The following is a 12,644-nucleotide window of genomic DNA, read 5'->3' on the forward strand; positions in this document are numbered from 1 at the left end:
AGTGAAGAAAAGAGATAAATAAAGAAGAAAACAAACTGAGTGTGGTGGTGCATGCCTGTAATCCCAGCACTTGGGAGGCTTCGAGTTCAAGGCCAGCCTGGGCTACATAGTGAGTTCAGGGCCAGTGAACTACAAAGGGAGACCTTGCCTCAAAAACCCCCAAACAAACAAACAAAAAACAAAAAAAGAAGAAAACAAAAGCAAAGCGAAACAAACTCCAAGAAACAATACACACATGTACAAAAATTTTTAAGAAGAAAGAAAAAAAATTTCTCTGCGATTTTAAATGTGGGTTTTCTTTGGGGCAGTGTCCAACTCAGGATATGTCCCCTGCTCATGCTGGTAGAAAAAGGCAGTCAGACCCCAGATCCATGCTGGATGCAGGCATCAGCAGGCAATAGGATTAGGGTAAGAGCGCCAAAAACTTTCAAATCCAGAGCAACTCAACCGGAGCCTGGCCTCTGGCCATGGGGGTGGGGCCTGTGTCATTTAGTTTAAATCCCTCAAGGGTTCTCTTTCCATCCTGCACCCTGCCTGCCACTGCCTTCTATGGCTGTCTCTCACTCTGTCACTGTGGGATCAGAACACTGGGAACCTTGAAGTGAACCTGACCCATGGCTGCTCTGAGTCCCAAGTTCAAACAATCAACTCTTTCTCAGAATGGCATCCAACTAAGCACTCTCTCCATGGATATGGTAGGCATATGTACTGCAGTCACCAGCTGTTGCCTGTCAAAGGACTCACATGGGAGCGGAATCCTGCACTCTCCTTGCAGATCACAGCACCCTCTGGTCCTTTCCACCACTGCATTTCTCTCTGAACCTCTCTGGAGACACCAACTTTCATTTTGTCTCTGTAGATTCAGTCTTCCTTTCCCATGATCCAACGAGCCAGGAGCCAGGGAGAGAGTGCAGACTGTCCTTTTCCTTCTCTGCATTGTGTTTAGTCTCTTCAATTTCTTTGTAGGCTTTAATTCTCCTGTCAGATTTTTCCCGGTTCCTGGGAATATACTTCTCTGTTTTTCTTCCCCATGTCGTTATTTTCCAGTGTCTGAATTCTAAACACTAAGATTCCGAATCTCTGGAGGCCAAGTTGTGGTTGCTTACCACTCCACCATTTTCCCAGAATGACCAAGATTGTTGAAGTCTTATGTTTTGTGATTTTTACCTTGCTAAAGGACAAAACTACAGTAATTTTGCTTAATGATCTTAATTGAGCTTATTTTTGATTCTAGGTTTGGGCAACATTTCATTCCATATGACAGAAAAACTATTACTATTAGCCAACCAGAAGGGGTTGGTTTTATAAACAGGTTGAAGAAAGCAAACAACAAGAAGCCCCTGAAAGCATACTGGTCATTTCAGAGTTACTTTTCTTGTAAGGTAGGGACATGGAGACAGAGAAACAGGAAAATTTATTAACATCAGGGTACTTCAGGTTACATTTTTTTGCTTAGTAGTTCCCCCCTTTTGGTTCCAAAAAACATCAGAGTTAACTCCAAGTTGTTATCATTGTGAGCTTCTGATCTCAGCCCATTGACTTCATAATTATGTATCCTTTGAGTTTTTGTTGTTATAGCTAAATAGCTAATGAGAGACCATTTGACATTCAATACACAGCTGTATACAAACCTTTAAAATGTTTTAAGAAGATACATAGCACTCGCAAGTGGAAGGTCCCGAGTTCGATTACTGGTACCAAAAAAAAAAAAAGAAGATACATAGCACATCAGGAAGATAACTATTATGACTATCAGAAGGATAATACCAAGATTTGGCCTATGCTCCATCTTTATTTATTCATTTGTTGATGGACAGATAGGCCATCTCCAAGATTTAGCTATTTTGAATTGGTGGAGGCCACTCATTCTAGCCCTGTATACTGCTCATTAATTTTTTTGTTGGTTTTTTTGAGACAGGGTCTCACTTTGTAGTTCAGGCTGGCTCTGAACTCACTGTGTAGCCCAGGCTGGCCTCAAACTTGCAGCAATCCTCTTGCCTCAGCCTCCCAAGTGCTGGGATCACAGGCATGCACCACCGCGCTTGGCCATTCATTAATTTTTGCAATTGAGTCTCTACAATACCTGATGCAAATGTCTGTGCATAATAAGAAATGTCAGCAACTATAAGACCCTTTTCTGTTTTGATGGTAGGTAGCAGTTCTATCATCTACATTTCTGGAATTGGTTAAATTAAAACAGAAGCACAAGGACCCAAGTTTGATCCCCGGTACCAAAAAAAAAAAATTAAAGCAGAAAATATTAATTCTGTAAAAGAGACTAGCAAATACTATGATTTTGAACAAACTATTGTATTAGGGATGTTGCATTGCTTCTCAGCCTTTTGGCTAAGATCAACTGTATTAGGGGTGTTGCTCAAGTTACTCACTAGGGGGACTGAAGGATCTCTTAGGACCTATAAAGATTTGGTTTGGCTTGTAAATGGAAGACACACCCATGCATGGAAGCCATGTTCACCCCCAGCTGATTCTCCACCTGTGGATACTACACCTTGGCCATGGCCACCTGCTAACTCCAAGTCCACTTTGCATTTTGATTTCCCTTGGCATAGGGCAGCATAAGTGCTAACCAACTGACTGACTTAACTGTGGACAAGGACAATGCCCTTGGAGAGAAGGTAAGCCCCAGAGACTCAGCAGTTCCAGGGAGAAATAATGGACTGGGCTAGCAGTGCTAGTCCTAAGAAAAGCTTTAATTTTTTTCTTATTTTTCTTTTTTCCCTTATTTTGCTCTCCAGATTTTCTTTTTTCTTTCTTGTTATTTTATGTTACTTTTATCTAATTCTATTAATTTCCTTTTACTGTTTAATAGGATCTTTTACTTTTCTCTCCTTTGTCTCATCATCCATTGATTAATTTTTCTAATTTTACTTTTTTTTCATTCTCCCATTTGCTATCCCTTCTATCTTTAACAGTAAAACCATTAACTTTATTAATCTTTAGTTAGGTAGTTAACTACTGTTGAATATTTTTCTATTGTTAGCAGAGGTATAGTTGTTGCATTTAGTAGATATTTAGTAGTGTATGGTGTTTATACTATAATTACAGATCTCTTTTCTATGGTTAAGGTTGGTGCATTGCTGGCTCTTAGGGTATGTCAATATCCAGTTTGTTTTTGTTGCTATTATTATTGATGATTTTATTGCTATTGACAGACATGGTGGCATAGTTGTTGCTATTAGTTGTTTTTTTTCTGTTTGTCAGTATCTGGCTTGGCTTTGTGTCATTCACAATACTGTGGCCCATTCCCAAAGAAATGGGTGCTAGATCAAGGACTGAGTGCTAGGCAATACTTCAGCCTCTCTTCCCAAATCAGTGGAAGTAGTTAGATCTTGGGACAGAGGCAAAGTCTATAGTTAGTCATGCCCAGAGTGCCTTACTAAAAAGCAGACACTGACTAAAGAGATCTCCATACTAGCAGCAAAGTCTTGCCACTATAATCAACCTGCAAACCTCAGTGTGCATGTGTACATGCACGTGGATGTGAACACACACATAGAATAAAAACACGAGAAGATGAGGTAACAAAATGCCTCCAAAAACTTGCAACTCTTCCAAAGCTGATTCAAGGGGAGAAAATCAAAAGTCACACAGCTGAATTATTTGAAATGATAAAAACAGATCAATAAGGGATTCAGTCAGCTCAAAGAAGATATAACTAAACGGATGGTGGGCATAATAAAGAAAATGATCAGTGAATTTACAGAGGACAATAATAAAAACATGAGCTAAATAAAACAATAGAAAATGTAAGTCACCAGTTTAGCAAAGAATTATAGTCCATCAAAAGGTACCAAACAGAAATTCAGATGAAAAGTTCTATTGAAAATATGGGCAGCAGAAGTGACCAATGTGAGGGGCCAGGGATTTAGCTCAGTGGTTTCGCCGCCTGCTGCGCAAGTACAAGGACCCGAGTTCGATCCCCGGCACCACCCCCCCCCCCCAAAAGAAGTGACCAATGTGAGGACAGAGTGTCAGAACTAGAAGGCAGGTCTGATGCTTGTGACCAATTATTCAGAGATACTGTAAAAAACAAGAGAACATGAAAAATGGATCCAACAGCTGCTAGATGACAAAAAGACTAATCTAAGATTAATTAGAATTAGTTAAAAATCAGAAGACAGAAAAAATAGAATAAAATACCTATTCATAGAAATAACAGCAGAAAATTTTCCAAATAAGGGTTAAGAATTTAACATACAGATAAGTGGAGTATACAGGATCCCGAATAGCTATGATCAGAAAAGTACTTCTCCATGACACATCATAGGGAAAATCCCAGAAGTCCAATACAAGGAAAGAATCTTAAAAGCTGTTAGAGAAAAGCAATGACTCACTTATAAAGGTAAAACATTAGAATTACAGCAGACTTCTGAACATAAACCTGAAAGGCCAGAAGAACTTGGAGGGAAGTATTTCAAGCCCTAAAAGAAAACAACTTCTAACCTAGACTGATATATTCTGTAAAACTCTCTCTCATAATTGATGGAGAAATAAAGTCTTTCCATGACAAAGAGCACCTCAAGAAATTCATGAACATCAAACTAGCACTCTAAAACATTCTCAAGGATATTTTAGAAAGAAACAATGAAGTTAACAATCCCAAAATGTGTAATAGAATTAATATACCAGGGAGGGTGATCAGTTAAGTACATGGGAAAAACGGGCAACAACAGGAAAATAATTTGATGACAGAAATAAGTCAATACTTACTAGGAATATAACTCTCAATGTAAATGGTCTCTGTTCCCCAATCAAAAGACACAGATTGGCAGAATGGATCAAGAAATAAAATCCAACTGCATACTGTATATAAGAAATATATTTAATCCAAAAAAGAATCTCATCGATTAAAAAAATCAAAGGATGGGAGAAACAATATTCTCTGAAACAGGAACTCCCAAACAAGCTATCCTATTTTCAGACAAAGTAGATTTAAACCCAAAACTGATCAGAAGTGGCAAAGAAGGTCATTACATGTAGGTTAAGGGAATAATTCAACAGGAAGAGATAACAATTATAAACATATTGCACACCCAACTTTATAAAAGAAACATTAGTGAACATAAAAGATTAGATAAACATCATCCTAATTATGGGGGGGAACCTTAATACCCCACTGTCACAAATAGATCAATTACACAAAAAGTCAACAAAGAAATATCAGTGTTGAACCAAACCTTCAAACAAATCGATTTGATATCTACATAGTGTTCCATTCAAGAACAGAATATACATTCTTCTTAGCAGTACATGGAAGTTTCTCCAAAATAGACCCTATAAGGGCCGAGGATTTAGCTCCGTGGTTCTGCCGCCTGCCTCGCAAGCACAAGGATACGAGTTCGATCCCCATTACCCACCCCACCCCCCAAAAAAAAACCCAACCACAAAAAACCCAAAATAGATCCCATAAAACATGCTTAAGTGGCTGGGGATTTAGTTCAGTGGTTCCGCCTCTTGCATCACAAGTGCAAGGTCCTGAGTTTGATCCCCAGTACCAAACAAAACAAAGCAAAACAAAACCCCAAGACAAAACATGCTTAAGTAAATGCAAAAGAATAAAAAATTTCTCATATGTATTATCAGATCATGTGCAATGAAACTAGAAATTAGTGGTAAAAGAAACCACAGGGATTATGCAAACATATGAAAATTAAACAATACTCTCTTGAATAATCAGTAGGTTACAGAAAAAAAACAAAGAAGATATTTGACAATTCCTAGAATTAAATGGTAATGACAGTACAACATACCAGAACCTATTTGACATAATGAAAGTGGTCCTAAGAGGGAAGTTTATAGCTGTGAATGCCCACATCAGAAAAATATATAGAGTCCAAATAAATAACCTAATGATGCACTTCAAGTACTTAGAAAAACAAGAACAACCCAAACCCAAAGGTAGGACAAAGAAGGAAATTATAAAGATCTGAGTGGAAATCAATGAAACTGAGACTAAAAAATAAATACAAAGAATCAATGAATTGAAGAACTAGTTCTTTGGAAGAATAAGCAAAAGATACAAACACTTAGCCAATCTTACCAAAAAAAGAAAAGAAAACATCCAAATCAATGCAATTAGAAATAGAAAGAAATGGAAATCACAAGACACTGTCAAAACCCTGAAGAGGGCTGGTACAAAACAAACAAACATACACCCTGAAGACTATTGGTAACTACTTCAAAAAAATGGAGAATTCAGAAGAAATGTGTAAATCCTTAGATATATATGAATTACCAAAACTGAACCAAAAAGATATATAAAAACTCTGAAAAATCCAATAACAAGCAATGAAATTAAAACAGTAATAATAATTTAAAAAACCCTACCAATTAAGAAAAGCCTAGGACCTGATATATTCACTGCTGAATTCTAGAACTTCAAGGAGGATATAATGCCATTACTCCTCAAACTCTAACGAAATTGAAAGGGAAGGAGTACTCCTAAATCATTCCTGGAAGTTAGCATTATTGTGATTTCAAAACCAGACAAGGATCCTGCCAGAAAAGAGAACTATAGGCCAATCCCTTTAAAGAACAAAGAGGCAAAAATCTCCAACAAGATACTAGCGAACAGAATGCAACAAATTATTAAAAGATCATATATCATGACCAAGTAGGCATCATCCCAAGCATGCAAGGATGGTTCAACATATGCAAATCAATAAATGTGATACATTACAGAAAAAGAAACAAGGACAAAAACCACACGATCATCTCAGCAAATGCAGGAAAAGCCTTTGACAAAATTCAACATCCAGAGCTGTAATTCTAGCACTTGGGAGGCTGAGGCAGGAGAATTGCCAGGAAATTGAGGGCAGCATGGGTTAAACAGTAAGTTTAAGACCAGACTAAACTACATAATGAGACCCTGCCTTAACCATGTACCCAAATCCAACATCCATTATGACATAAACCCTGATGAAAACAGGTATAGAAGGACCTTATGTCAATCTGATAAAAGCCATTTATGACAAACCTACTGCCAACATCATATTAAATGGGGAAAAATCTGAAACCTATTCTTTTTTTTTCCCTTAAATTCTTTTATTGGTACATTTTAGGTATACAATACATTTACATTTATCATTAGGTGCTTGTACCTGTACATGATGTATCTTGGTTCTTATTTTTTACCCGTTACCTGTGCGCCCTTCACTCCCTCCAACCTTCCCTATTTACAAAGACTTTGTTTCCATTTTTTCCTTTTCTCATAATTTTTCCTTTCCCTTCTTTCCTTTCCCCTTCTCCTCCCACTACCCCTACCTCTTTGGACCTTTTCTTCCTATTTCATATTATCAATTATTCATTTTAATCATTTTAATCCTTATTTACAATTTCAGTTTCTCACACTAGAGAAACTATTCGGTATTTACACATGTGTGTTCTATTTATTTTACTTAAGAGTGTGACCTTGGGCTGGGGATTTAGCTCAGTGGTTCCACCACCTGCCTCGAAAGCACAAGGGCCAGAGTTCGATCCCCGGTACCAAAAAAAAAAAAAAAAAAAAAGAGTATGGCCTCAATATGCATCCATTTAGCTATAAATGTCCCTAGTTTCTCATTCTTTATGGCTGAGTAGTACTCCATTTTATTAAAAAACCCTACATCTTCTTTTTCCAGTTTCCAGTTGATGAGCACTTGGGCTATTTCCAAGCTTTAGCTATTACAAACTGTGCCGCTATAAACATGGGTGCATATATATCGCTGTGGTATGATTCTTTTAATTCTTTGGGGAAGATACCCAGCAGGGGAATAGCTAGGTCAAATGGGACCTCTAGCCCTAGTTCTTTGAGGTATCTTCATACTGTTTTCCACAGTGGTTGCACCAGTCTGCACTCCCACCAACAATGGAGAAGGGTTCCTTTCTCCCCACACACCCCCAGCATTTGTTATTGGTTGATTTCTTGATAGTGTCCATTCTGAAAGCTATTCTTCTAAAATCCAGAACAAGACATGGATGTCAAACCATCACCACTCCATTCAATGTAGTAATTAAAACATTAACTAGGGCAATCAGGGAAGAGAAAGAAATAAAAGAGAGAGATATATATAGGAAATGAAGAAGTCAAATTATCACTATTTGCAGGTGGCATGATTCTCTACATAGAAGACCCAAAAATTCCAAGGGCCTCCTAGAACTAACAACAAAATTTAGTAGTATATCATGGTAGAAAATCAACACACAAAAATTAATAGCATTCCTGCATACCAATAAGAAACTCATTGAGAAAGAAACTAGGAAAACAATACCATTCACTATAGCATCAAGAAAAATAAAATACTTAAGTATTAACCTAACCAAGGAAGTGAAAGACCTCTGCAATGAAAACTATACTCCTCTGAAAAAGAAGATTGAAGAGGACATTGGAAAATGGAAAGATAGCCCCTGTTCCTAGATAGGCAGGAAAAATATAGTCAAAATGGCCATACTACCAAAACTAATATACAGATTCAACACCATTCCAATAAAAATACCAACAATATTTCTCACAGAACTAGAGAAAACAGTCCTAAAATGCATATGGACCATAAGAGACCCAAAATAGTAAAGCAATCCTGGGCGATAACAGCAAAGGAGGAGGAACCACAGTCCCGGACTTCAAGTAATATTACAAAGCCACACTGATAAGCAGCATGATACTAGGACAAAAACAGACATGTGGATAAATGGAACAGAATAGAAGATACAAAAACAACTCCAGGCAAGCCCAGCTATCTGCTCTTTGACAAAGGGGTCAAAAACATATGCTGGAGGAAAAATTGCCTCTTTAACAGTGATTCTTTGAAAACTGGCTAAGAAGACTGAATATAGACCCGTATCTCTCACAATGTACTAAACTACAATGAAAATGGATCAAAGATCTAAATGTTAAAACAGAAACTCTTAATTCTCTGGAAGATAACAGTAAAACTCTTGAAGATATAGGCTTAGGCAAGGACTTTCTGAACAGAACCCCAATTGCACAAGAAATAATGTCTAGAATCAACACATGAGAACATATCAAATTAAAAGGCTTCTGCACAGTGAAGAGACAACAGAATAGAGACAACCTACAGAATGGGAAAAAAAGTTTTGTCAGCTACTCCTCAGACAAAGGACTGAATATCTAGAATACATAAAGAACTCAATAAATTAGACCTCTTAAAATAAAAGACCTTATCAAATAACAGGCAACTGAAACGCATACACACTTCACAGAAGTACAGAAGGGATCCAAGAGATGAAGGGAGGGTGAGGGAGGGGAAGGGAAGGATATAAAAAAATGAATTAAGATATGTCATGTGCATGCACCAAATTCCCATGATGAGTGTAATCATTATATACTAAAATATGTATCAATTTTTTTTTGTACCGGGGATTGAACTCAGGTCCTTGCTCCTGCAAGGCAGGCAGCAGAACCACTGAGCTAAATCCCCAGTCCTAACTATTTTCTTAAAAAAGGGGTACAAATGACCAGAAAATACATGGCAAAATGTTCAACATCACGGCCATTACAGAAATGCAAATTAAAACAACACTGAGATTCTATATTATTCCAGGAAGAATGGCTATCATCAAGCAATCATATAACAGCAAATGCTGGCAAGGGTGCAGGGAATAAGGAAATCTTCTACATTGTTTTTGGGAATGTAAACTAACATTACAAGAATCTATATGGAGATTCCTAAAAAAAAAAACCCTAGAAATTTCAGTTGACCCAGGTATTCATCTTCTAGGTATCTCTCTGAAAGAGTTAAAGTATTACAGTATAGTACAGTATTTTGGTTTTCAAAATATTCATTAAACAGATGTGTGTCATCTAGGCCTTGCTGTTCCATTTACAGAGCAGAGATGGAGTAGATTTATACATGCATACCCATATTTATAGCAGCACAATTTATAATAGCTATATCTAATTCTCTTGCTATTTCTACCATGTCTGCAATTATATCCTCCACCAAAGTCTTGAACCTCTCAAAGTCATTCATAAGAGTTGGAACAACTTTGTCCAAACTCCTGTTAATGTTGACACTTTGACCTCCCATGAATCTTGAATGTTCTTAATGGCATCTAGAATGGTGAATCCCTTCCAAGTTGTTAATTTACTTTGCCCAGATCCATCAGAGGAATCACTACCTATGGTAGCCTTATGAAATGTACTTTATATATACTGAGACTAGAAAGTGTACTCTTTGATCCATGGGCTGCAGAATGGATGCTGCTGGCAGGCATGCAAACAACAATCTCACTGTACATCTCCATCAGAGAGCTCTTGGGTGACCAGGTGCGGTGACCAGGTGCATGGTCAATGAGCAGTAATATTTTGATTTGAGTCCTTTTGCCTTCTTGAGCAGTAGGTCTCAACAGTGGGCTTAAAATATTCATTAAACCATGTTTAAAATAATAGTCTTTGGCTTAGGGGAATGTCGTGGCTGTCTTGTTCTATCTAGACTACTGAAATTTTATTTCAGTAATGAGACTGTTTTGCTTTTCTAAATACTTATTAAACATATGTGTGTCATCCAGGCCAGTTCCATTTACAGAGCAGAGACAGAGTAGATTTATATCATTCTTAAGGGCTCCAGGATTGTCGGGATACTCAGTGCTCCTTGGCTTCAACTTAGATCACCAGCTGCCTTTAGCTTTGAAGCCAGCATTGGCTCTTCTCTAGCCATGAAAGTGCCAGATGGCATCTTCTTCCAACATAAGACCTTTCCATCTACACTGAAAACCTGCTGTTCAGTGCAGCCACTTTCATCAGAGTTCTCAGCTGGACCTTCAGGGTGACCACTGCAGCCCCTTCATTTGCTGTTCCCCCTTGCACTTGGATGTTGTGGGGGCGACTTCTTTTCTTATTCTGCATGAAACAACCTCTGCTGGCTCCAGACTCTTCTTCTGAAATTTCTTGTCTCTCTCAGCCTTCAGGGTTGCAGACAGCTAGAATCTCTCTAGATTAGTCTTTGGCTTAAGGGAATGTTGTGGCTGACTTGTTCTTTTTTTTTTTTTTTGGTACCGGGGATCGAACTCGTGTCCTTGTGCTTGTGCAGCAGGCGGTGGCGAAACCACTGAGCTAAATCCCTGGCCCATGACTTGTTCTTCTACCCAGACCACTGAAACTTTATTTCACCAATGAGCTTGTTTTGCTTTCTGTGTTCACTGGAGTAGCACTTTCAATTTTCTTTAAGAATTTTCCACTGCATTCACAATTTGGGTAATTGTTTGGCACAAGAGACTTAATATATCTCTGCTTTCCACATGCCTTCCTCACTGAGTTTAATGATTTCTAGCTTTTGATTTAAAATGAAAGACGTGTGACTCCTTTTTTCACTTGAACACTTGGAGGCCATTGTAGGGTTATTAATTAGCCTCATTTTAATGTCCTATCTCAGGAATTAGGGAGGAGAGGCAGAGAAACAGGAAGCAGCAGAACAGTGAGAATCCACACAGTATATATTCACCAAGTTCACTATCTTATATGGACAGGGTGTGGCGGCCCCATATGATGACTATAGAAACATAAAGATCCCTGGTCACAGATCACCACAACAGGTATAATAATAATAAAAAAGTGTGAAATATTGTAGGAGTGGCCAAAATGTGACCTGAAGGGACAGTGAGCACATGGTGTTGGGAAAATGACCCTGCTAGTTTTGCTCAACCTAGGATTGCCACAACCTTCAATTGGCAAAATACCCAAAGGACAATAAAGGGAAGTATGTCTGTACATAGAGCAGAGCCAGGACTAGAATCCAGCTTTGCTAATGACCAGCACTTGTAATTTTATATTTAACTACATCACAATTAATTTCAATTACTGCTGCTGCTAACAACACTACCTCTACTATTCCACCACCACCACCATTACCATCCACCACTCCAACCACCAACAACCACCCCCATAACCACCCTTTCCACAGCCACTCCTATCAGCACTCTACTAGTATAGGTACTGTGGCAGCAGCAAGGACCTGTCCTCTGCAGGCCCCTCTGTAGGAGACCTCAACCTGTGAGGTGGGTGGTACGGCCATCTAACAGATCAAAACACTAAGGCCCAGAAAGCTGAGGAGATCTGACCTGTCATCCATTCCCTGGGCTCTCAGCTTTGGACTAGGAGTCACAGAAGATAAAAACAGGTGCCCATTCTCCTCAGGAGGACATTAGGGCTCAAGGACACCACCTGGGGACCTCCAGACTGAGAAGGTAAAAAGGGACCTCTCCCAGTCCATCTTCCCATGGTTAGCACCTTAAAGCCTGGTATCAGGTATATACTGAAGAAGAATTGCTGCCCACTGTGCAGGGCTCCTTGGGCAAGTCCCAGCCTCTCGCAGCCTTGGTGGCTGTGGGAAGGACAGGGTTTGGGGAAGGGGCTGGCACCATTTGAATCAAATTACATCTCCTATTCAGGGAGAATGAACAGGCTTATGAACTAGGGATAGGCTAAATCCCTGTGAAGCTTGATAAAAATAAAGAACCCAAGCTCTGTGTGGCCCTCCCTGCCTCTGGATTCTGATCCAGCAGCTCTGGGGTGCAGCCACAGAATCTCTGTGATTCCATTGTTCAGAAGGAGGGCCATCAGGTGAAACCGATACAGATGTCCTAGGAACATGCTAGACCCTGGTTCCCATCTCAAGTGCCCACCCTGA

General features: G+C 38.9%; 1 protein-coding gene across 10 annotated transcripts in view; it reads right to left on the reverse strand.

The window, feature by feature from the left end:
- Window positions 1-12,644, reverse strand: part of Slc5a10 (solute carrier family 5 member 10) — a 77,314-nt gene that overhangs the window by 60,663 nt on the left and 4,007 nt on the right. The window lies entirely within an intron of this gene.

Source organism: Heterocephalus glaber, unplaced genomic scaffold (assembly GCF_053883595.1).
Source record: "Heterocephalus glaber isolate CG9 unplaced genomic scaffold, H.glaber_assembly_v1.0 deba00001813, whole genome shotgun sequence".
NCBI lineage: Eukaryota > Metazoa > Chordata > Mammalia > Rodentia > Bathyergidae > Heterocephalus > Heterocephalus glaber.